Source organism: Crinia signifera, chromosome 7, assembly GCF_055691185.1.
Source record: "Crinia signifera chromosome 7, ASM5569118v1, whole genome shotgun sequence".
Taxonomy (NCBI): domain Eukaryota; kingdom Metazoa; phylum Chordata; class Amphibia; order Anura; family Myobatrachidae; genus Crinia; species Crinia signifera.
This window is the reverse complement of record NC_139223.1, coordinates 60,879,796-60,901,266: the sequence shown is the minus strand read 5'-3', so window position 1 is coordinate 60,901,266 and position 21,471 is coordinate 60,879,796. Positions and strand designations below refer to the sequence as shown.

Here is a 21,471-nt window from a genome sequence, read left to right as displayed (position 1 = left end):
TGTCTCTCCAGCCTCACATGTCTCGCCAGCCTCACATGTCTCGCATGTCTCGCCAGACTCACATGTCTCGCCAGACTCACATGTCTCGCATGTCTCGCCAGCCTCACATGTCTCGCCAGACTCGCATGTCTCGCCAGACTCACATGTCTCGCCAGACTCACATGTCTCGCATGTCTCGCCAGCCTCACATGTCTCGCCAGCCTCACATGTCTCACATGTCTCGCCAGCCTCACATGTCTCACATGTCTCGCATGTCTCGCCAGCCTCACATGTCTCGCCAGCCTCACATGTCTCGCCAGCCTCACATGTCTCGCCAGCCTCACATGTCTCGCCAGCCTCACATGTCTCGCCAGCCTCACATGTCTCGCCAGCCTCACATGTCTCCCACAGCCTCACATGTCTCACATGTCTCACATGTCTCGCCAGCCTCACATATCTCGCAAGCCTCACATGTCTCGCCAGCCTCACATGTCTCGCCAGCCTCACATGTCTCGCCAGCCTCACATGTCTCGCCAGCCTCACATGTCTCGCCAGCCTCACATGTCTCGCCAGCTTTACATGTCTCGCCAGCTTTACATGTCTCGCCAGCCTCACATGTCTCGCCAGCCTCACATGTCTCGCCAGCCTCACATGTCTCGCCAGCCTCACATGTCTCGCCAGCCTCACATGTCTCGCCAGCCTCACATGTCTCGCCAGCCTCACATGTCTCGCCAGCCTCACATGTCTCGCCAGCTTTACATGTCTCGCCAGCTTTACATGTCTCGCCAGCCTCACATGTCTCTCGCCCAGCCTCACATGTCTCGCCAGCCTCACATGTCTCGCCAGCCTCACATGTCTCGCCAGCCTCACATGTCTCGCCAGCCTCACATGTCTCGCCAGCCTCACATGTCTCACATGTCTCGCCAGCCTCACATGTCTCACATGTCTCACCAGCCTCACATGTCTCACATGTCTCGCCAGCCTCACATGTCTCGCCAGCCTCACATGTCTCGCCAGCCTCACATGTCTCGCCAGCCTCACATGTCTCGCCAGCCTCACATGTCTCACATGTCTCGCCAGCCTCACATGTCTCACATGTCTCACCAGCCTCACATGTCTCACATGTCTCGCCAGCCTCACATATCTCGCCAGCCTCACATGTCTCGCCAGCCTCGCCAGCCTCACATGTCTCGCCAGCCTCACATGTCTCGCCAGCCTCACATGTCTCGCCAGCCTCACATGTCTCGCCAGCCTCACATGTCTCGCCAGCCTCACATGTCTCGCCAGCCTCACATGTCTCGCCAGCCTCACATGTCTCGCCAGCCTCACATGTCTCGCCAGCCTCACATGTCTCGCCAGCCTCACATGTCTCACATGTCTCGCCAGCCTCACATGTCTCACATGTCTCGCCAGCCTCACATGTCTCACATGTCTCGCCAGCCTCACATGTCTCACATGTCTCGCCAGCCTCACATGTCTCGCCAGCCTCACATGTCTCACATGTCTCGCCAGCCTCACATGTCTCACATGTCTCGCCAGCCTCACATGTCTCACATGTCTCGCCAGCCTCACATGTCTCGCCAGCCTCACATGTCTCGCCAGCCTCACATGTCTCGCCAGCCTCACATGTCTCGCCAGCCTCACATGTCTCGCCAGCCTCACATGTCTCGCCAGCCTCACATGTCTCACATGTCTCGCCAGCCTCACATGTCTCACATGTCTCGCCAGCCTCACATGTCTCACATGTCTCGCCAGCCTCACATGTCTCACATGTCTCGCCAGCCTCACATGTCTCACATGTCTCGCCAGCCTCACATGTCTCACATGTCTCGCCAGCCTCACATGTCTCACATGTCTCGCCAGCCTCACATGTCTCGCCAGCCTCACATGCCTCGCCAGCCTCACATGCCTCGCCAGCCTCACATGTCTCGCTAGCCTCACATGTCTCGCCAGCCTCACATGTCTCGCCAGCCTCACATGTCTCGCCAGCCTCACATGTCTCGCCAGCCTCACATGTCTCGCCAGCCTCACATGTCTCGCATGTCTCGCCAGCCTCACATGTCTCGCCAGCCTCACATGTCTCGCCAGCCTCACATGTCTCGCCAGCCTCACATGTCTCGCCAGCCTCACATGTCTCGCCAGCCTCACATGTCTCGCCAGCCTCACATGTCTCTAGCATGTCTCGCCAGCCTCACATGTCTCGCCAGCCTCACATGTCTCGCCAGCCTCACATGTCTCACATGTCTCGCCAGCCTCACATGTCTCACATGTCTCGCCAGCCTCACATGTCTCACATGTCTCGCCAGCCTCACATGTCTCACATGTCTCGCCAGCCTCACATGTCTCACATGTCTCGCCAGCCTCACATGTCTCACATGTCTCGCCAGCCTCACATGTCTCGCCAGCCTCACATGTCTCGCCAGCCTCACATGCCTCGCCAGCCTCACATGCCTCGCCAGCCTCACATGTCTCGCCAGCCTCACATGTCTCGCCAGCCTCACATGTCTCGCCAGCCTCACATGTCTCGCCAGCCTCACATGTCTCGCCAGCCTCACATGTCTCACATGTCTCGCCAGCCTCACATGTCTCGCCAGCCTCACATGTCTCGCCAGCCTCACATGTCTTGCCAGCCTCACATGTCTCACATGTCTCGCCAGCCTCACATGTCTCACATGTCTCGCCAGCCTCACATGTCTCGCCAGCCTCACATGTCTCACATGTCTCGCCAGCCTCACATGTCTCACATGTCTCGCCAGCCTCACATGTCTCACATGTCTCGCCAGCCTCACATGTCTCACATGTCTCGCCAGCCTCACATGTCTCACATGTCTCGCCAGCCTCACATGTCTCACATGTCTCGCCAGCCTCACATGTCTCACATGTCTCGCCAGCCTCACATGTCTCACATGTCTCGCCAGCCTCACATGTCTCGCCAGCCTCACATGTCTCGCCAGCCTCACATGTCTCGCCAGCCTCACATGTCTCGCCAGCCTCACATGTCTCACATGTCTCGCCAGCCTCACATGTCTCACATGTCTCACATGTCTCGCCAGCCTCACATGTCTCACATGTCTCGCCAGCCTCACATGTCTCGCCAGCCTCACATGTCTCACATGTCTCGCCAGCCTCACATGTCTCACATGTCTCGCCAGCCTCACATGTCTCACATGTCTCGCCAGCCTCACATGTCTCACATGTCTCGCCAGCCTCACATGTCTCACATGTCTCGCCAGCCTCACATGTCTCGCCAGCCTCACATGCCTCGCCAGCCTCACATGCCTCGCCAGCCTCACATGTCTCGCTAGCCTCACATGTCTCGCTAGCCTCACATGTCTCGCCAGCCTCACATGTCTCGCCAGCCTCACATGTCTCGCCAGCCTCACATGTCTCGCCAGCCTCACATGTCTCGCCAGCCTCACATGTCTCGCCAGCCTCACATGTCTCGCATGTCTCGCCAGCCTCACATGTCTCGCATGTCTCGCCAGCCTCACATGTCTCGCCAGCCTCACATGTCTCGCCAGCCTCACATGTCTCGCCAGCCTCACATGTCTCGCCAGCCTCACATGTCTCGCCAGCCTCACATGTCTCGCCAGCCTCACATGTCTCGCCAGCCTCACATGTCTCTCATGTCTCGCCAGCCTCACATGTCTCGCCAGCCTCACATGTCTCACATGTCTCGCCAGCCTCACATGTCTCACATGTCTCGCCAGCCTCACATGTCTCACATGTCTCGCCAGCCTCACATGTCTCACATGTCTCGCCAGCCTCACATGTCTCACATGTCTCGCCAGCCTCACATGTCTCGCCAGCCTCACATGTCTCGCCAGCCTCACATGTCTCGCCAGCCTCACATGCCTCGCCAGCCTCACATGCCTCGCCAGCCTCACATGTCTCGCCAGCCTCAATGTCTCGCCAGCCTCACATGTCTCGCCAGCCTCACATGTCTCGCCAGCCTCACATGTCTCGCCAGCCTCACATGTCTCACATGTCTCGCCAGCCTCACATGTCTCACATGTCTCGCCAGCCTCACATGTCTCACATGCCTCGCCAGCCTCACATGTCTCGCTAGCCTCGCCAGCCTCACATGTCTCGCCAGCCTCACATGTCTCGCCAGCCTCACATGTCTCGCCAGCCTCACATGTCTCGCCAGCCTCACATGTCTCGCCAGCCTCACATGTCTCGCCAGCCTCACATGTCTCGCCAGCCTCACATGTCTCGCCAGCCTCACATGTCTCGCCAGCCTCACATGTCTCGCCAGCCTCACATGTCTCGCCAGCCTCACATGTCTCGCCAGTCTCGCCAGCCTCACATGTCTCGTCTGTCTCGCCAGCCTCACATGTCTCGCCTGTCTCGCCAGCCTCACATGTCTCGCCAGCCTCACATGTCTCGCCAGCCTCACATGTCTCGCCAGCCTCACATGTCTCGCCAGCCTCACATGTCTCGCCAGCCTCACATGTCTCGCCAGCCTCACATGTCTCGCCAGCCTCACATGTCTCGCCAGCCTCACATGTCTCGCCAGCCTCACATGTCTCGCCAGCCTCACATGTCTCGCCAGCCTCACATGTCTCGCCAGCCTCACATGTCTCGCCAGCCTCACATGTCTCGCCAGCCTCACATGTCTCGCCAGTCTCGCCAGCCTCACATGTCTCGCCAGCCTCACATGTCTCGCCAGCCTCACATGTCTCGCCAGCCTCACATGTCTCGCCAGCCTCACATGTCTCGCCAGCCTCACATGTCTCGCCAGCCTCACATGTCTCGCCAGCCTCACATGTCTCGCCAGCCTCACATGTCTCGCCAGCCTCACATGTCTCGCCAGCCTCACATGTCTCGCCAGCCTCACATGTCTCGCCAGCCTCACATGTCTCGCCAGCCTCACATGTCTCGCCAGCCTCACATGTCTCGCCAGCCTCACATGTCTCGCCAGCCTCACATGTCTCGCCAGCCTCACATGTCTCGCCAGCCTCACATGTCTCGCCAGCCTCACATGTCTCGCCAGCCTCACATGTCTCGCCAGCCTCACATGTCTCGCCAGCCTCACATGTCTCACATGTCTCGCCAGCCTCACATGTCTCACATGTCTCGCCAGCCTCGCCAGCCTCACATGTCTCGCCAGCCTCACATGTCTCACATGTCTCGCCAGCCTCACATGTCTCGCCAGCCTCCATGTCTCGCCAGCCTCACATGTCTCGCCAGCCTCACATGTCTCGCCAGCCTCACATGTCTCGCCAGCCTCACATGTCTCGCCAGCCTCACATGTCTCGCCAGCCTCACATGTCTCGCCAGCCTCACATGTCTCGCCAGCCTCACATGTCTCACATGTCTCGCCAGCCTCACATGTCTCGCCAGCCTCACATGTCTCGCCAGCCTCACATGTCTCGCCAGCCTCACATGTCTCGCCAGCCTCACATGTCTCGCCAGCCTCACATGTCTCACATGTCTCGCCAGCCTCACATGTCTCGCCAGCCTCACATGTCTCACATGTCTCGCCAGCCTCACATGTCTCGCCAGCCTCACATGTCTCGCCAGCCTCACATGTCTCGCCAGCCTCACATGTCTCGCCAGCCTCACATGTCTCACATGTCTCGCCAGCCTCACATGTCTCGCCAGCCTCACATGTCTCACATGTCTCGCCAGCCTCACATGTCTCGCCAGCCTCACATGTCTCGCCAGCCTCACATGTCTCGCCAGCCTCACATGTCTCGCCAGCCTCACATGTCTCGCCAGCCTCACATGTCTCGCCAGCCTCACATGTCTCGCCAGCCTCACATGTCTCGCCAGCCTCACATGTCTCGCCAGCCTCACATGTCTCGCCAGCCTCACATGTCTCACATGTCTCGCCAGCCTCACATGTCTCGCCAGCCTCACATGTCTCACATGTCTCGCCAGCCTCACATGTCTCGCCAGCCTCACATGTCTCGCCAGCCTCACATGTCTCGCCAGCCTCACATGTCTCGCCAGCCTCACATGTCTCACATGTCTCGCCAGCCTCACATGTCTCGCCAGCCTCACATGTCTCACATGTCTCGCCAGCCTCACATGTCTCGCCAGCCTCACATGTCTCACATGTCTCGCCAGCCTCACATGTCTCGCCAGCCTCACATGTCTCGCCAGCCTCACATGTCTCGCCAGCCTCACATGTCTCGCCAGCCTCACATGTCTCGCCAGCCTCACATGTCTCGCCAGCCTCACATGTCTCGCCAGCCTCACATGTCTCGCCAGCCTCACATGTCTCGCCAGCCTCACATGTCTCGCCAGCCTCACATGTCTCGCCAGCCTCACATGTCTCGCCAGCCTCACATGTCTCGCCAGCCTCACATGTCTCGCCAGCCTCACATGTCTCGCCAGCCTCACATGTCTCACATGTCTCGCCAGCCTCGCCAGCCTCACATGTCTCGCCAGCCTCACATGTCTCACATGTCTCGCCAGCCTCACATGTCTCCCAGCCTCGCCAGCCTCACATGTCTCGCCAGCCTCACATGTCTCACATGTCTCGCCAGCCTCACATGTCTCGCCAGCCTCACATGTCTCGCCAGCCTCACATGTCTCGCCAGCCTCACATGTCTCGCCAGCCTCACATGTCTCGCCAGCCTCACATGTCTCGCCAGCCTCACATGTCTCGCCAGCCTCACATGTCTCGCCAGCCTCACATGTCTCGCCAGCCTCACATGTCTCGCCAGCCTCACATGTCTCGCCAGCCTCACATGTCTCCATGTCTCGCCAGCCTCACATGTCTCGCCAGCCTCACATGTCTCACATGTCTCGCCAGCCTCACATGTCTCGCCAGCCTCACATGTCTCGCCAGCCTCACATGTCTCGCCAGCCTCACATGTCTCACATGTCTCGCCAGCCTCACATGTCTCACATGTCTCGCCAGCCTCACATGTCTCGCCAGCCTCACATGTCTCACATGTCTCGCCAGCCTCACATGTCTCGCCAGCCTCACATGTCTCGCCAGCCTCACATGTCTCGCCAGCCTCACATGTCTCGCCAGCCTCACATGTCTCGCCAGCCTCACATGTCTCGCCAGCCTCACATGTCTCGCCAGCCTCACATGTCTCGCCAGCCTCACATGTCTCGCCAGCCTCACATGTCTCGCCAGCCTCACATGTCTCGCCAGCCTCACATGTCTCACATGTCTCGCCAGCCTCACATGTCTCGCCAGCCTCACATGTCTCGCCAGCCTCACATGTCTCGCCAGCCTCACATGTCTCGCCAGCCTCACATGTCTCGCCAGCCTCACATGTCTCGCCAGCCTCACATGTCTCGCCAGCCTCACATGTCTCGCCAGCCTCACATGTCTCGCCAGCCTCACATGTCTCACATGTCTCGCCAGCCTCACATGTCTCGCCAGCCTCACATGTCTCACATGTCTCGCCAGCCTCACATGTCTCGCCAGCCTCACATGTCTCACATGTCTCGCCAGCCTCACATGTCTCGCCAGCCTCACATGTCTCGCCAGCCTCACATGTCTCGCCAGCCTCACATGTCTCGCCAGCCTCACATGTCTCGCCAGCCTCACATGTCTCGCCAGCCTCACATGTCTCGCCAGCCTCACATGTCTCGCCAGCCTCACGTGTCTCACATGTCTCGCCAGCCTCACATGTCTCGCCAGCCTCACATGTCTCGCCAGCCTCACATGTCTCGCCAGCCTCACATGTCTCGCCAGCCTCACATGTCTCACATGTCTCGCCAGCCTCACATGTCTCGCCAGCCTCACATGTCTCGCCAGCCTCACATGTCTCGCCAGCCTCACATGTCTCGCCAGCCTCACATGTCTCGCCAGCCTCACATGTCTCGCCAGCCTCACATGTCTCGCCAGCCTCACATGTCTCGCCAGCCTCACATGTCTCGCCAGCCTCACATGTCTCGCCAGCCTCACATGTCTCGCCAGCCTCACATGTCTCGCCAGCCTCACATGTCTCGCCAGCCTCACATGTCTCGCCAGCCTCACATGTCTCGCCAGCCTCACATGTCTCGCCAGCCTCACATGTCTCGCCAGCCTCACATGTCTCACATGTCTCGCCAGCCTCACATGTCTCGCCAGCCTCAAATGTCTCGCCAGCCTCACATGTCTCGCCAGCCTCACATGTCTCGCCAGCCTCACATGTCTCGCCAGCCTCACATGTCTCGCCAGCCTCACATGTCTCGCCAGCCTCACATGTCTCGCCAGCCTCACATGTCTCGCCAGCCTCACATGTCTCGCCAGCCTCACATGTCTCGCCAGCCTCACATGTCTCGCCAGCCTCACATGTCTCGCCAGCCTCACATGTCTCGCCAGCCTCACATGTCTCACATGTCTCGCCAGCCTCACATGTCTCGCCAGCCTCACATGTCTCGCCAGCCTCACATGTCTCGCCAGCCTCACATGTCTCGCCAGCCTCACATGTCTCGCCAGCCTCACATGTCTCACATGTCTCGCCAGCCTCACATGTCTCGCCAGCCTCACATGTCTCGCCAGCCTCACATGTCTCACATGTCTCGCCAGCCTCACATGTCTCGCCAGCCTCACATGTCTCGCCAGCCTCACATGTCTCGCCAGCCTCACATGTCTCGCCAGCCTCACATGTCTCGCCAGCCTCACATGTCTCGCCAGCCTCACATGTCTCACATGTCTCGCCAGCCTCACATGTCTCGCCAGCCTCACATGTCTCACATGTCTCGCCAGCCTCACATGTCTCGCCAGCCTCACATGTCTCACATGTCTCGCCAGCCTCACATGTCTCGCCAGCCTCACATGTCTCGCCAGCCTCACATGTCTCGCCAGCCTCACATGTCTCGCCAGCCTCACATGTCTCGCCAGCCTCACATGTCTCGCCAGCCTCACATGTCTCGCCAGCCTCACATGTCTCGCCAGCCTCGCCAGCCTCACATGTCTCGCCAGCCTCACATGTCTCGCCAGCCTCACATGTCTCGCCAGCCTCACATGTCTCGCCAGCCTCACATGTCTCGCCAGCCTCACATGTCTCGCCAGCCTCACATGTCTCGCCAGCCTCACATGTCTCGCCAGCCTCACATGTCTCGCCAGCCTCACATGTCTCGCCAGCCTCACATGTCTCGCCAGCCTCACATGTCTCGCCAGCCTCACATGTCTCACATGTCTCGCCAGCCTCACATGTCTCGCCAGCCTCACATGTCTCACATGTCTCGCCAGCCTCACATGTCTCGCCAGCCTCACATGTCTCACATGTCTCGCCAGCCTCACATGTCTCGCCAGCCTCACATGTCTCACATGTCTCGCCAGCCTCACATGTCTCACATGTCTCGCCAGCCTCACATGTCTCGCCAGCCTCACATGTCTCGCCAGCCTCACATGTCTCGCCAGCCTCACATGTCTCGCCAGCCTCACATGTCTCACATGTCTCGCCAGCCTCACATGTCTCACATGTCTCGCCAGCCTCACATGTCTCACATGTCTCGCCAGCCTCACATGTCTCGCCAGCCTCACATGTCTCACATGTCTCGCCAGCCTCACATCTCACATGTCTCGCCAGCCTCACATGTCTCACATGTCTCGCCAGCCTCACATGTCTCGCCAGCCTCACATGTCTCACATGTCTCGCCAGCCTCACATGTCTCACATGTCTCGCCAGCCTCACATGTCTCGCCAGCCTCACATGTCTCACATGTCTCGCCAGCCTCACATGTCTCGCCAGCCTCACATGTCTCGCCAGTCTCACATGTCTCGCCAGCCTCACATGTCTCACATGTCTCGCCAGTCTCACATGTCTCGCCAGCCTCACATGTCTCACATGTCTCGCCAGCCTCACATGTCTCGCCAGCCTCACATGTCTCGCCAGCCTCACATGTCTCACATGTCTCGCCAGCCTCACATGTCTCGCCAGCCTCACATGTCTCACATGTCTCGCCAGCCTCACATGTCTCGCCAGCCTCACATGTCTCGCCAGCCTCACATGTCTCACATGTCTCGCCAGCCTCACATGTCTCGCCAGCCTCACATGTCTCGCCAGCCTCACATGTCTCGCCAGCCTCACATGTCTCGCCAGCCTCACATGTCTCGCCAGCCTCACATGTCTCGCCAGCCTCACATGTCTCGCCAGCCTCACATGTCTCGCCAGCCTCACATGTCTCGCCAGCCTCACATGTCTCGCCAGCCTCACATGTCTCGCCAGCCTCACATGTCTCACATGTCTCGCCAGCCTCACATGTCTCGCCAGCCTCACATGTCTCGCCAGCCTCACATGTCTCGCCAGCCTCACATGTCTCGCCAGTCTCACATGTCTCGCCAGCCTCACATGTCTCGCCAGCCTCACATGTCTCGCCAGCCTCACATGTCTCGCCAGCCTCACATGTCTCACATGTCTCGCCAGCCTCACATGTCTCACATGTCTCGCCAGCCTCACATGTCTCACATGTCTCGCCAGCCTCACATGTCTCACATGTCTCGCCAGCCTCACATGTCTCACATGTCTCGCCAGCCTCACATGTCTCACATGTCTCGCCAGCCTCACATGTCTCGCCAGCCTCACATGTCTCACATGTCTCGCCAGTCTCACATGTCTCGCCAGCCTCACATGTCTCACATGTCTCGCCAGTCTCACATGTCTCGCCAGCCTCACATGTCTCACATGTCTCGCCAGCCTCACATGTCTCGCCAGCCTCACATGTCTCACATGTCTCGCCAGCCTCACATGTCTCGCCAGCCTCACATGTCTCGCCAGCCTCACATGTCTCGCCAGCCTCACATGTCTCACATGTCTCGCCAGCCTCACATGTCTCGCCAGCCTCACATGTCTCGCCAGCCTCACATGTCTCACATGTCTCGCCAGCCTCACATGTCTCGCCAGCCTCACATGTCTCGCCAGCCTCACATGTCTCGCCAGCCTCACATGTCTCGCCAGCCTCACATGTCTCGCCAGCCTCACATGTCTCGCCAGCCTCACATGTCTCGCCAGCCTCACATGTCTCGCCAGCCTCACATGTCTCGCCAGCCTCACATGTCTCGCCAGCCTCACATGTCTCGCCAGCCTCACATGTCTCGCCAGCCTCACATGTCTCGCCAGCCTCACATGTCTCGCCAGCCTCACATGTCTCGCCAGCCTCACATGTCTCGCCAGCCTCACATGTCTCGCCAGCCTCACATGTCTCGCCAGCCTCACATGTCTCGCCAGCCTCACATGTCTCACATGTTTCGCCAGCCTCACATGTCTCACATGTCTCGCCAGCCTCACATGTCTCACATGTCTCACATGTCTCGCCAGCCTCACATGTCTCGCCAGCCTCACATGTCTCGCCAGCCTCACATGTCTCGCCAGCCTCACATGTCTCGCCAGCCTCGCATGTCTCGCCAGCCTCGCATGTCTCGCCAGCCTCGCATGTCTCGCCAGCCTCGCATGTCTCGCCAGCCTCGCATGTCTCGCCAGCCTCGCATGTCTCGCCAGCCTCGCATGTCTCGCCAGCCTCGCATGTCTCGCCAGCCTCGCATGTCTCGCCAGCCTCGCATGTCTCGCCAGCCTCGCATGTCTCGCCAGCCTCGCATGTCTCGCCAGCCTCACATGTCTCGCCAGCCTCACATGTCTCGCCAGCCTCACATGTCTCGCCAGCCTCACATGTCTCGCCAGCCTCACATGTCTCGCCAGCCTCACATGTCTCGCCAGCCTCACATGTCTCGCCAGCCTCACATGTCTCGCCAGCCTCACATGTCTCGCCAGCCTCACATGTCTCGCCAGCCTCACATGTCTCGCCAGCCTCACATGTCTCGCCAGCCTCACATGTCTCGCCAGCCTCACATGTCTCGCCAGCCTCGCCAGCCTCACATGTCTCGCCAGCCTCACATGTCTCGCCAGCCTCACATGTCTCGCCAGCCTCACATGTCTCGCCAGCCTCACATGTCTCGCCAGCCTCACATGTCTCGCCAGCCTCACATGTCTCGCCAGCCTCACATGTCTCGCCAGCCTCACATGTCTCGCCAGCCTCACATGTCTCGCCAGCCTCACATGTCTCGCCAGCCTCACATGTCTCGCCAGCCTCACATGTCTCGCCAGCCTCACATGTCTCGCCAGCCTCACATGTCTCGCCAGCCTCACATGTCTCGCCAGCCTCACATGTCTCGCCAGCCTCACATGTCTCGCCAGCCTCACATGTCTCGCCAGCCTCACATGCCTCGCCAGCCTCACATGTCTCGCCAGCCTCACATGTCTCGCCAGCCTCACATGTCTCGCCAGCCTCACATGTCTCGCCAGCCTCACATGTCTCGCCAGCCTCACATGTCTCGCCAGCCTCACATGTCTCGCATGTCTCGCCAGCCTCACATGTCTCGCCAGCCTCACATGTCTCGCCAGCCTCACATGTCTCGCCAGCCTCACATGTCTCGCCAGCCTCACATGTCTCGCCAGCCTCACATGTCTCGCCAGCCTCACATGTCTCTCATGTCTCGCCAGCCTCACATGTCTCGCCAGCCTCACATGTCTCGCCAGCCTCACATGTCTCACATGTCTCGCCAGCCTCACATGTCTCACATGTCTCGCCAGCCTCACATGTCTCACATGTCTCGCCAGCCTCACATGTCTCACATGTCTCGCCAGCCTCACATGTCTCACATGTCTCGCCAGCCTCACATGTCTCACATGTCTCGCCAGCCTCACATGTCTCGCCAGCCTCACATGTCTCGCCAGCCTCACATGCCTCGCCAGCCTCACATGTCTCGCCAGCCTCACATGTCTCGCCAGCCTCACATGTCTCGCCAGCCTCACATGTCTCGCCAGCCTCACATGTCTCGCCAGCCTCACATGTCTCGCCAGCCTCACATGTCTCACATGTCTCGCCAGCCTCACATGTCTCGCCAGCCTCACATGTCTCGCCAGCCTCACATGTCTCGCCAGCCTCACATGTCTCACATGTCTCGCCAGCCTCACATGTCTCACATGTCTCGCCAGCCTCACATGTCTCGCCAGCCTCACATTTCTCACATGTCTCGCCAGCCTCACATGTCTCACATGTCTCGCCAGCCTCACATGTCTCACATGTCTCGCCAGCCTCACATGTCTCACATGTCTCGCCAGCCTCACATGTCTCACATGTCTCGCCAGCCTCACATGTCTCACATGTCTCGCCAGCCTCACATGTCTCACATGTCTCGCCAGCCTCACATGTCTCACATGTCTCGCCAGCCTCACATGTCTCGCCAGCCTCACATGTCTCGCCAGCCTCACATGTCTCGCCAGCCTCACATGTCTCGCCAGCCTCACATGTCTCACATGTCTCGCCAGCCTCACATGTCTCACATGTCTCACATGTCTCGCCAGCCTCACATGTCTCACATGTCTCGCCAGCCTCACATGTCTCGCCAGCCTCACATGTCTCACATGTCTCGCCAGCCTCACATGTCTCACATGTCTCGCCAGCCTCACATGTCTCACATGTCTCGCCAGCCTCACATGTCTCACATGTCTCGCCAGCCTCACATGTCTCACATGTCTCGCCAGCCTCACATGTCTCGCCAGCCTCACATGCCTCGCCAGCCTCACATGCCTCGCCAGCCTCACATGCCTCGCCAGCCTCACATGTCTCGCTAGCCTCACATGTCTCGCCAGCCTCACATGTCTCGCCAGCCTCACATGTCTCGCCAGCCTCACATGTCTCGCCAGCCTCACATGTCTCGCCAGCCTCACATGTCTCGCCAGCCTCACATGTCTCGCATGTCTCGCCAGCCTCACATGTCTCGCATGTCTCGCCAGCCTCACATGTCTCGCCAGCCTCACATGTCTCGCCAGCCTCACATGTCTCGCCAGCCTCACATGTCTCGCCAGCCTCACATGTCTCGCCAGCCTCACATGTCTCGCCAGCCTCACATGTCTCTCATGTCTCGCCAGCCTCACATGTCTCGCCAGCCTCACATGTCTCACATGTCTCGCCAGCCTCACATGTCTCACATGTCTCGCCAGCCTCACATGTCTCACATGTCTCGCCAGCCTCACATGTCTCACATGTCTCGCCAGCCTCACATGTCTCACATGTCTCGCCAGCCTCACATGTCTCGCCAGCCTCACATGTCTCGCCAGCCTCACATGTCTCGCCAGCCTCACATGCCTCGCCAGCCTCACATGCCTCGCCAGCCTCACATGTCTCGCCAGCCTCATGTCTCGCCAGCCTCACATGTCTCGCCAGCCTCACATGTCTCGCCAGCCTCACATGTCTCGCCAGCCTCACATGTCTCACATGTCTCGCCAGCCTCACATGTCTCACATGTCTCGCCAGCCTCACATGTCTCACATGCCTCGCCAGCCTCACATGTCTCGCTAGCCTCGCCAGCCTCACATGTCTCGCCAGCCTCACATGTCTCGCCAGCCTCACATGTCTCGCCAGCCTCACATGTCTCGCCAGCCTCACATGTCTCGCCAGCCTCACATGTCTCGCCAGCCTCACATGTCTCGCCAGCCTCACATGTCTCGCCAGCCTCACATGTCTCGCCAGCCTCACATGTCTCGCCAGCCTCACATGTCTCGCCAGTCTCGCCAGCCTCACATGTCTCGTCTGTCTCGCCAGCCTCACATGTCTCGCCTGTCTCGCCAGCCTCACATGTCTCGCCAGCCTCACATGTCTCGCCAGCCTCACATGTCTCGCCAGCCTCACATGTCTCGCCAGCCTCACATGTCTCGCCAGCCTCACATGTCTCGCCAGCCTCACATGTCTCGCCAGCCTCACATGTCTCGCCAGCCTCACATGTCTCGCCAGCCTCACATGTCTCGCCAGCCTCACATGTCTCGCCAGCCTCACATGTCTCGCCAGCCTCGCCAGCCTCACATGTCTCGCCAGTCTCGCCAGCCTCACATGTCTCGCCAGCCTCACATGTCTCGCCAGCCTCACATGTCTCGCCAGCCTCACATGTCTCGCCAGCCTCACATGTCTCGCCAGCCTCACATGTCTCGCCAGCCTCACATGTCTCGCCAGCCTCACATGTCTCGCCAGCCTCACATGTCTCGCCAGCCTCACATGTCTCGCCAGCCTCACATGTCTCGCCAGCCTCACATGTCTCGCCAGCCTCACATGTCTCGCCAGCCTCACATGTCTCGCCAGCCTCACATGTCTCGCCAGCCTCACATGTCTCGCCAGCCTCACATGTCTCGCCAGCCTCACATGTCTCGCCAGCCTCACATGTCTCGCCAGCCTCACATGTCTCACATGTCTCGCCAGCCTCACATGTCTCACATGTCTCGCCAGCCTCGCCAGCCTCACATGTCTCGCCAGCCTCACATGTCTCGCCAGCCTCACATGTCTCGCCAGCCTCACATGTCTCGCCAGCCTCACATGTCTCGCCAGCCTCACATGTCTCGCCAGCCTCACATGTCTCGCCAGCCTCACATGTCTCGCCAGCCTCACATGTCTCGCCAGCCTCACATGTCTCGCCAGCCTCACATGTCTCGCCAGCCTCACATGTCTCGCCAGCCTCACATGTCTCGCCAGCCTCACATGTCTCACATGTCTCGCCAGCCTCACATGTCTCGCCAGCCTCACATGTCTCGCCAGCCTCACATGTCTCGCCAGCCTCACATGTCTCGCCAGCCTCACATGTCTCGCCAGCCTCACATGTCTCGCCAGCCTCACATGTCTCGCCAGCCTCACATGTCTCACATGTCTCGCCAGCCTCACATGTCTCGCCAGCCTCACATGTCTCGCCAGCCTCACATGTCTCGCCAGCCTCACATGTCTCGCCAGCCTCACATGTCTCACATGTCTCGCCAGCCTCACATGTCTCGCCAGCCTCACATGTCTCACATGTCTCGCCAGCCTCACATGTCTCGCCAGCCTCACATGTCTCGCCAGCCTCACATGTCTCGCCAGCCTCACATGTCTCGCCAGCCTCACATGTCTCGCCAGCCTCACATGTCTCGCCAGCCTCACATGTCTCGCCAGCCTCACATGTCTCGCCAGCCTCACATGTCTCGCCAGCCTCACATGTCTCGCCAGCCTCACATGTCTCACATGTCTCGCCAGCCTCACATGTCTCGCCAGCCTCACATGTCTCACATGTCTCGCCAGCCTCACATGTCTCGCCAGCCTCACATGTCTCGCCAGCCTCACATGTCTCGCCAGCCTCACATGTCTCGCCAGCCTCACATGTCTCACATGTCTCGCCAGCCTCACATGTCTCGCCAGCCTCACATGTCTCACATGTCTCGCCAGCCTCACATGTCTCGCCAGCCTCACATGTCTCACATGTCTCGCCAGCCTCACATGTCTCGCCAGCCTCACATGTCTCGCCAGCCTCACATGTCTCGCCAGCCTCACATGTCTCGCCAGCCTCACATGTCTCGCCAGCCTCACATGTCTCGCCAGCCTCACATGTCTCGCCAGCCTCACATGTCTCGCCAGCCTCACATGTCTCGCCAGCCTCACATGTCTCGCCAGCCTCACATGTCTCGCCAGCCTCACATGTCTCGCCAGCCTCACATGTCTCGCCAGCCTCACATGTCTCACATGTCTCGCCAGCCTCGCCAGCCTCACATGTCTCGCCAGCCTCACATGTCTCACATGTCTCGCCAGCCTCACATGTCTCGCCAGCCTCGCCAGCCTCACATGTCTCGCCAGCCTCACATGTCTCACATGTCTCGCCAGCCTCACATGTCTCGCCAGCCTCACATGTCTCGCCAGCCTCACATGTCTCGCCAGCCTCACATGTCTCGCCAGCCTCACATGTCTCGCCAGCCTCACATGTCTCGCCAGCCTCACATGTCTCGCCAGCCTCACATGTCTCGCCAGCCTCACATGTCTCGCCAGCCTCACATGTCTCGCCAGCCTCACATGTCTCGCCAGCCTCACATGTCTCACATGTCTCGCCAGCCTCACATGTCTCGCCAGCCTCACATGTCTCACATGTCTCGCCAGCCTCACATGTCTCGCCAGCCTCACATGTCTCGCCAGCCTCACATGTCTCGCCAGCCTCACATGTCTCGCCAGCCTCACATGTCTCGCCAGCCTCACATGTCTCGCCAGCCTCACATGTCTCGCCAGCCTCACATGTCTCGCCAGCCTCACATGTCTCGCCAGCCTCACATGTCTCGCCAGCCTCACATGTCTCGCCAGCCTCACATGTCTCGCCAGCCTCACATGTCTCGCCAGCCTCACATGTCTCGCCAGCCTCACATGTCTCGCCAGCCTCACATGTCTCGCCAGCCTCACATGTCTCGCCAGCCTCACATGTCTCGCCAGCCTCACATGTCTCGCCAGCCTCACATGTCTCACATGTCTCGCCAGCCTCACATGTCTCGCCAGCCTCACATGTCTCACATGTCTCGCCAGCCTCACATGTCTCGCCAGCCTCACATGTCTCGCCAGCCTCACATGTCTCGCCAGCCTCACATGTCTCGCCAGCCTCACATGTCTCGCCAGCCTCACATGTCTCGCCAGCCTCACATGTCTCGCCAGCCTCACATGTCTCGCCAGCCTCACATGTCTCGCCAGCCTCACATGTCTCACATGTCTCGCCAGCCTCACATGTCTCGCCAGCCTCACATGTCTCACATGTCTCGCCAGCCTCACATGTCTCGCCAGCCTCACATGTCTCACATGTCTCGCCAGCCTCACATGTCTCGCCAGCCTCACATGTCTCGCCAGCCTCACATGTCTCGCCAGCCTCACATGTCTCGCCAGCCTCACATGTCTCGCCAGCCTCACATGTCTCGCCAGCCTCACATGTCTCGCCAGCCTCACATGTCTCGCCAGCCTCACATGTCTCGCCAGCCTCACATGTCTCGCCAGCCTCACATGTCTCGCCAGCCTCACGTGTCTCACATGTCTCGCCAGCCTCACGTGTCTCACATGTCTCGCCAGCCTCACATGTCTCGCCAGCCTCACATGTCTCGCCAGCCTCACATGTCTCGCCAGCCTCACATGTCTCGCCAGCCTCACATGTCTCGCCAGCCTCACATGTCTCGCCAGCCTCACATGTCTCGCCAGCCTCACATGTCTCGCCAGCCTCACATGTCTCGCCAGCCTCACATGTCTCGCCAGCCTCACATGTCTCGCCAGCCTCACATGTCTCGCCAGCCTCACATGTCTCACATGTCTCGCCAGCCTCACATGTCTCGCCAGCCTCACATGTCTCGCCAGCCTCACATGTCTCGCCAGCCTCACATGTCTCGCCAGCCTCACATGTCTCGCCAGCCTCACATGTCTCGCCAGCCTCACATGTCTCGCCAGCCTCACATGTCTCGCCAGCCTCACATGTCTCGCCAGCCTCACATGTCTCGCCAGCCTCACATGTCTCGCCAGCCTCACATGTCTCGCCAGCCTCACATGTCTCGCCAGCCTCACATGTCTCGCCAGCCTCACATGTCTCACATGTCTCGCCAGCCTCACATGTCTCACATGTCTCGCCAGCCTCACATGTCTCGCCAGCCTCACATGTCTCGCCAGCCTCACATGTCTCACATGTCTCGCCAGCCTCACATGTCTCGCCAGCCTCACATGTCTCACATGTCTCGCCAGCCTCACATGTCTCGCCAGCCTCACATGTCTCACATGTCTCGCCAGCCTCACATGTCTCACATGTCTCGCCAGCCTCACATGTCTCACATGTCTCGCCAGCCTCACATGTCTCGCCAGCCTCACATGTCTCACATGTCTCGCCAGCCTCACATCTCACATGTCTCGCCAGCCTCACATGTCTCACATGTCTCGCCAGCCTCACATGTCTCGCCAGCCTCACATGTCTCACATGTCTCGCCAGCCTCACATGTCTCACATGTCTCGCCAGCCTCACATGTCTCGCCAGCCTCACATGTCTCACATGTCTCGCCAGCCTCACATGTCTCGCCAGCCTCACATGTCTCGCCAGTCTCACATGTCTCGCCAGCCTCACATGTCTCACATGTCTCGCCAGTCTCACATGTCTCGCCAGCCTCACATGTCTCACATGTCTCGCCAGCCTCACATGTCTCGCCAGCCTCACATGTCTCGCCAGCCTCACATGTCTCACATGTCTCGCCAGCCTCACATGTCTCGCCAGCCTCACATGTCTCACATGTCTCGCCAGCCTCACATGTCTCGCCAGCCTCACATGTCTCGCCAGCCTCACATGTCTCACATGTCTCGCCAGCCTCACATGTCTCGCCAGCCTCACATGTCTCGCCAGCCTCACATGTCTCGCCAGCCTCACATGTCTCGCCAGCCTCACATGTCTCGCCAGCCTCACATGTCTCGCCAGCCTCACATGTCTCGCCAGCCTCACATGTCTCGCCAGCCTCACATGTCTCGCCAGCCTCACATGTCTCGCCAGCCTCACATGTCTCACATGTCTCGCCAGCCTCACATGTCTCGCCAGCCTCACATGTCTCGCCAGCCTCACATGTCTCGCCAGCCTCACATGTCTCGCCAGTCTCACATGTCTCGCCAGCCTCACATGTCTCGCCAGCCTCACATGTCTCGCCAGCCTCACATGTCTCGCCAGCCTCACATGTCTCACATGTCTCGCCAGCCTCACATGTCTCACATGTCTCGCCAGCCTCACATGTCTCACATGTCTCGCCAGCCTCACATGTCTCACATGTCTCGCCAGCCTCACATGTCTCACATGTCTCGCCAGCCTCACATGTCTCACATGTCTCGCCAGCCTCACATGTCTCGCCAGCCTCACATGTCTCACATGTCTCGCCAGTCTCACATGTCTCGCCAGCCTCACATGTCTCACATGTCTCGCCAGTCTCACATGTCTCGCCAGCCTCACATGTCTCACATGTCTCGCCAGCCTCACATGTCTCGCCAGCCTCACATGTCTCACATGTCTCGCCAGCCTCACATGTCTCGCCAGCCTCACATGTCTCGCCAGCCTCACATGTCTCGCCAGCCTCACATGTCTCACGTCATGCCAGCCTCACATGTCTCGCCAGCCTCACATGTCTCGCCAGCCTCACATGTCTCACATGTCTCGCCAGCCTCACATGTCTCGCCAGCCTCACATGTCTCGCCAGCCTCACATGTCTCGCCAGCCTCACATGTCTCGCCAGCCTCACATGTCTCGCCAGCCTCACATGTCTCGCCAGCCTCACATGTCTCGCCAGCCTCACATGTCTCGCCAGCCTCACATGTCTCGCCAGCCTCACATGTCTCGCCAGCCTCACATGTCTCGCCAGCCTCACATGTCTCGCCAGCCTCACATGTCTCGCCAGCCTCACATGTCTCGCCAGCCTCACATGTCTCGCCAGCCTCACATGTCTCGCCAGCCTCACATGTCTCGCCAGCCTCACATGTCTCGCCAGCCTCACATGTCTCGCCAGCCTCACATGTCTCGCCAGCCTCACATGTCTCGCCAGCCTCACATGTCTCACATGTTTCGCCAGCCTCACATGTCTCACATGTCTCGCCAGCCTCACATGTCTCACCTGTCTCACATGTCTCGCCAGCCTCACATGTCTCGCCAGCCTCGCATGTCTCGCCAGCCTCGCATGTCTCGCCAGCCTCGCATGTCTCGCCAGCCTCGCATGTCTCGCCAGCCTCGCATGTCTCGCCAGCCTCGCATGTCTCGCCAGCCTCGCATGTCTCGCCAGCCTCGCATGTCTCGCCAGCCTCGCATGTCTCGCCAGCCTCGCATGTCTCGCCAGCCTCGCATGTCTCGCCAGCCTCGCATGTCTCGCCAGCCTCGCATGTCTCGCCAGCCTCGCATGTCTCGCCAGCCTCGCATGTCTCGCCAGCCTCGCATGTCTCGCCAGCCTCACATGTCTCGCCAGCCTCACATGTCTCGCCAGCCTCACATGTCTCGCCAGCCTCACATGTCTCGCCAGCCTCACATGTCTCGCCAGCCTCACATGTCTCGCCAGCCTCACATGTCTCGCCAGCCTCACATGTCTCGCCAGCCTCACATGTCTCGCCAGCCTCACATGTCTCGCCAGCCTCACATGTCTCGCCAGCCTCGCCAGCCTCACATGTCTCGCCAGCCTCACATGTCTCGCCAGCCTCACATGTCTCGCCAGCCTCACATGTCTCGCCAGCCTCACATGTCTCGCCAGCCTCACATGTCTCGCCAGCCTCACATGTCTCGCCAGCCTCACATGTCTCGCCAGCCTCACATGTCTCGCCAGCCTCACATGTCTCGCCAGCCTCACATGTCTCGCCAGCCTCACATGTCTCGCCAGCCTCACATGTCTCGCCAGCCTCACATGTCTCGCCAGCCTCACATGTCTCGCCAGCCTCACATGTCTCGCCAGCCTCACATGTCTCGCCAGCCTCACATGTCTCGCCAGCCTCACATGTCTCGCCAGCCTCACATGTCTCGCCAGCCTCACATGTCTCGCCAGCCTCACATGTCTCGCCAGCCTCACATGTCTCGCCAGCCTCACATGTCTCGCCAGCCTCACATGTCTCGCCAGCCTCACATGTCTCGCCAGCCTCACATGTCTCGCCAGCCTCACATGTCTCGCCAGCCTCACATGTCTCGCCAGCCTCACATGTCTCACATGTCTCGCCAGCCTCACATGTCTCGCCAGCCTCACATGTCTCGCCAGCCTCACATGTCTCGCCAGCCTCACATGTCTCGCCAGA

The 21,471-nt window shown here is 59.7% G+C and overlaps 1 protein-coding gene across 1 annotated transcript in view; it reads left to right on the top strand.

The window, feature by feature from the left end:
• LOC146021191 (ornithine decarboxylase antizyme 1-like) overlaps positions 1-21,471 on the top strand; it is a 93,106-nt gene that overhangs the window by 30,557 nt on the left and 41,078 nt on the right. The window lies entirely within an intron of this gene.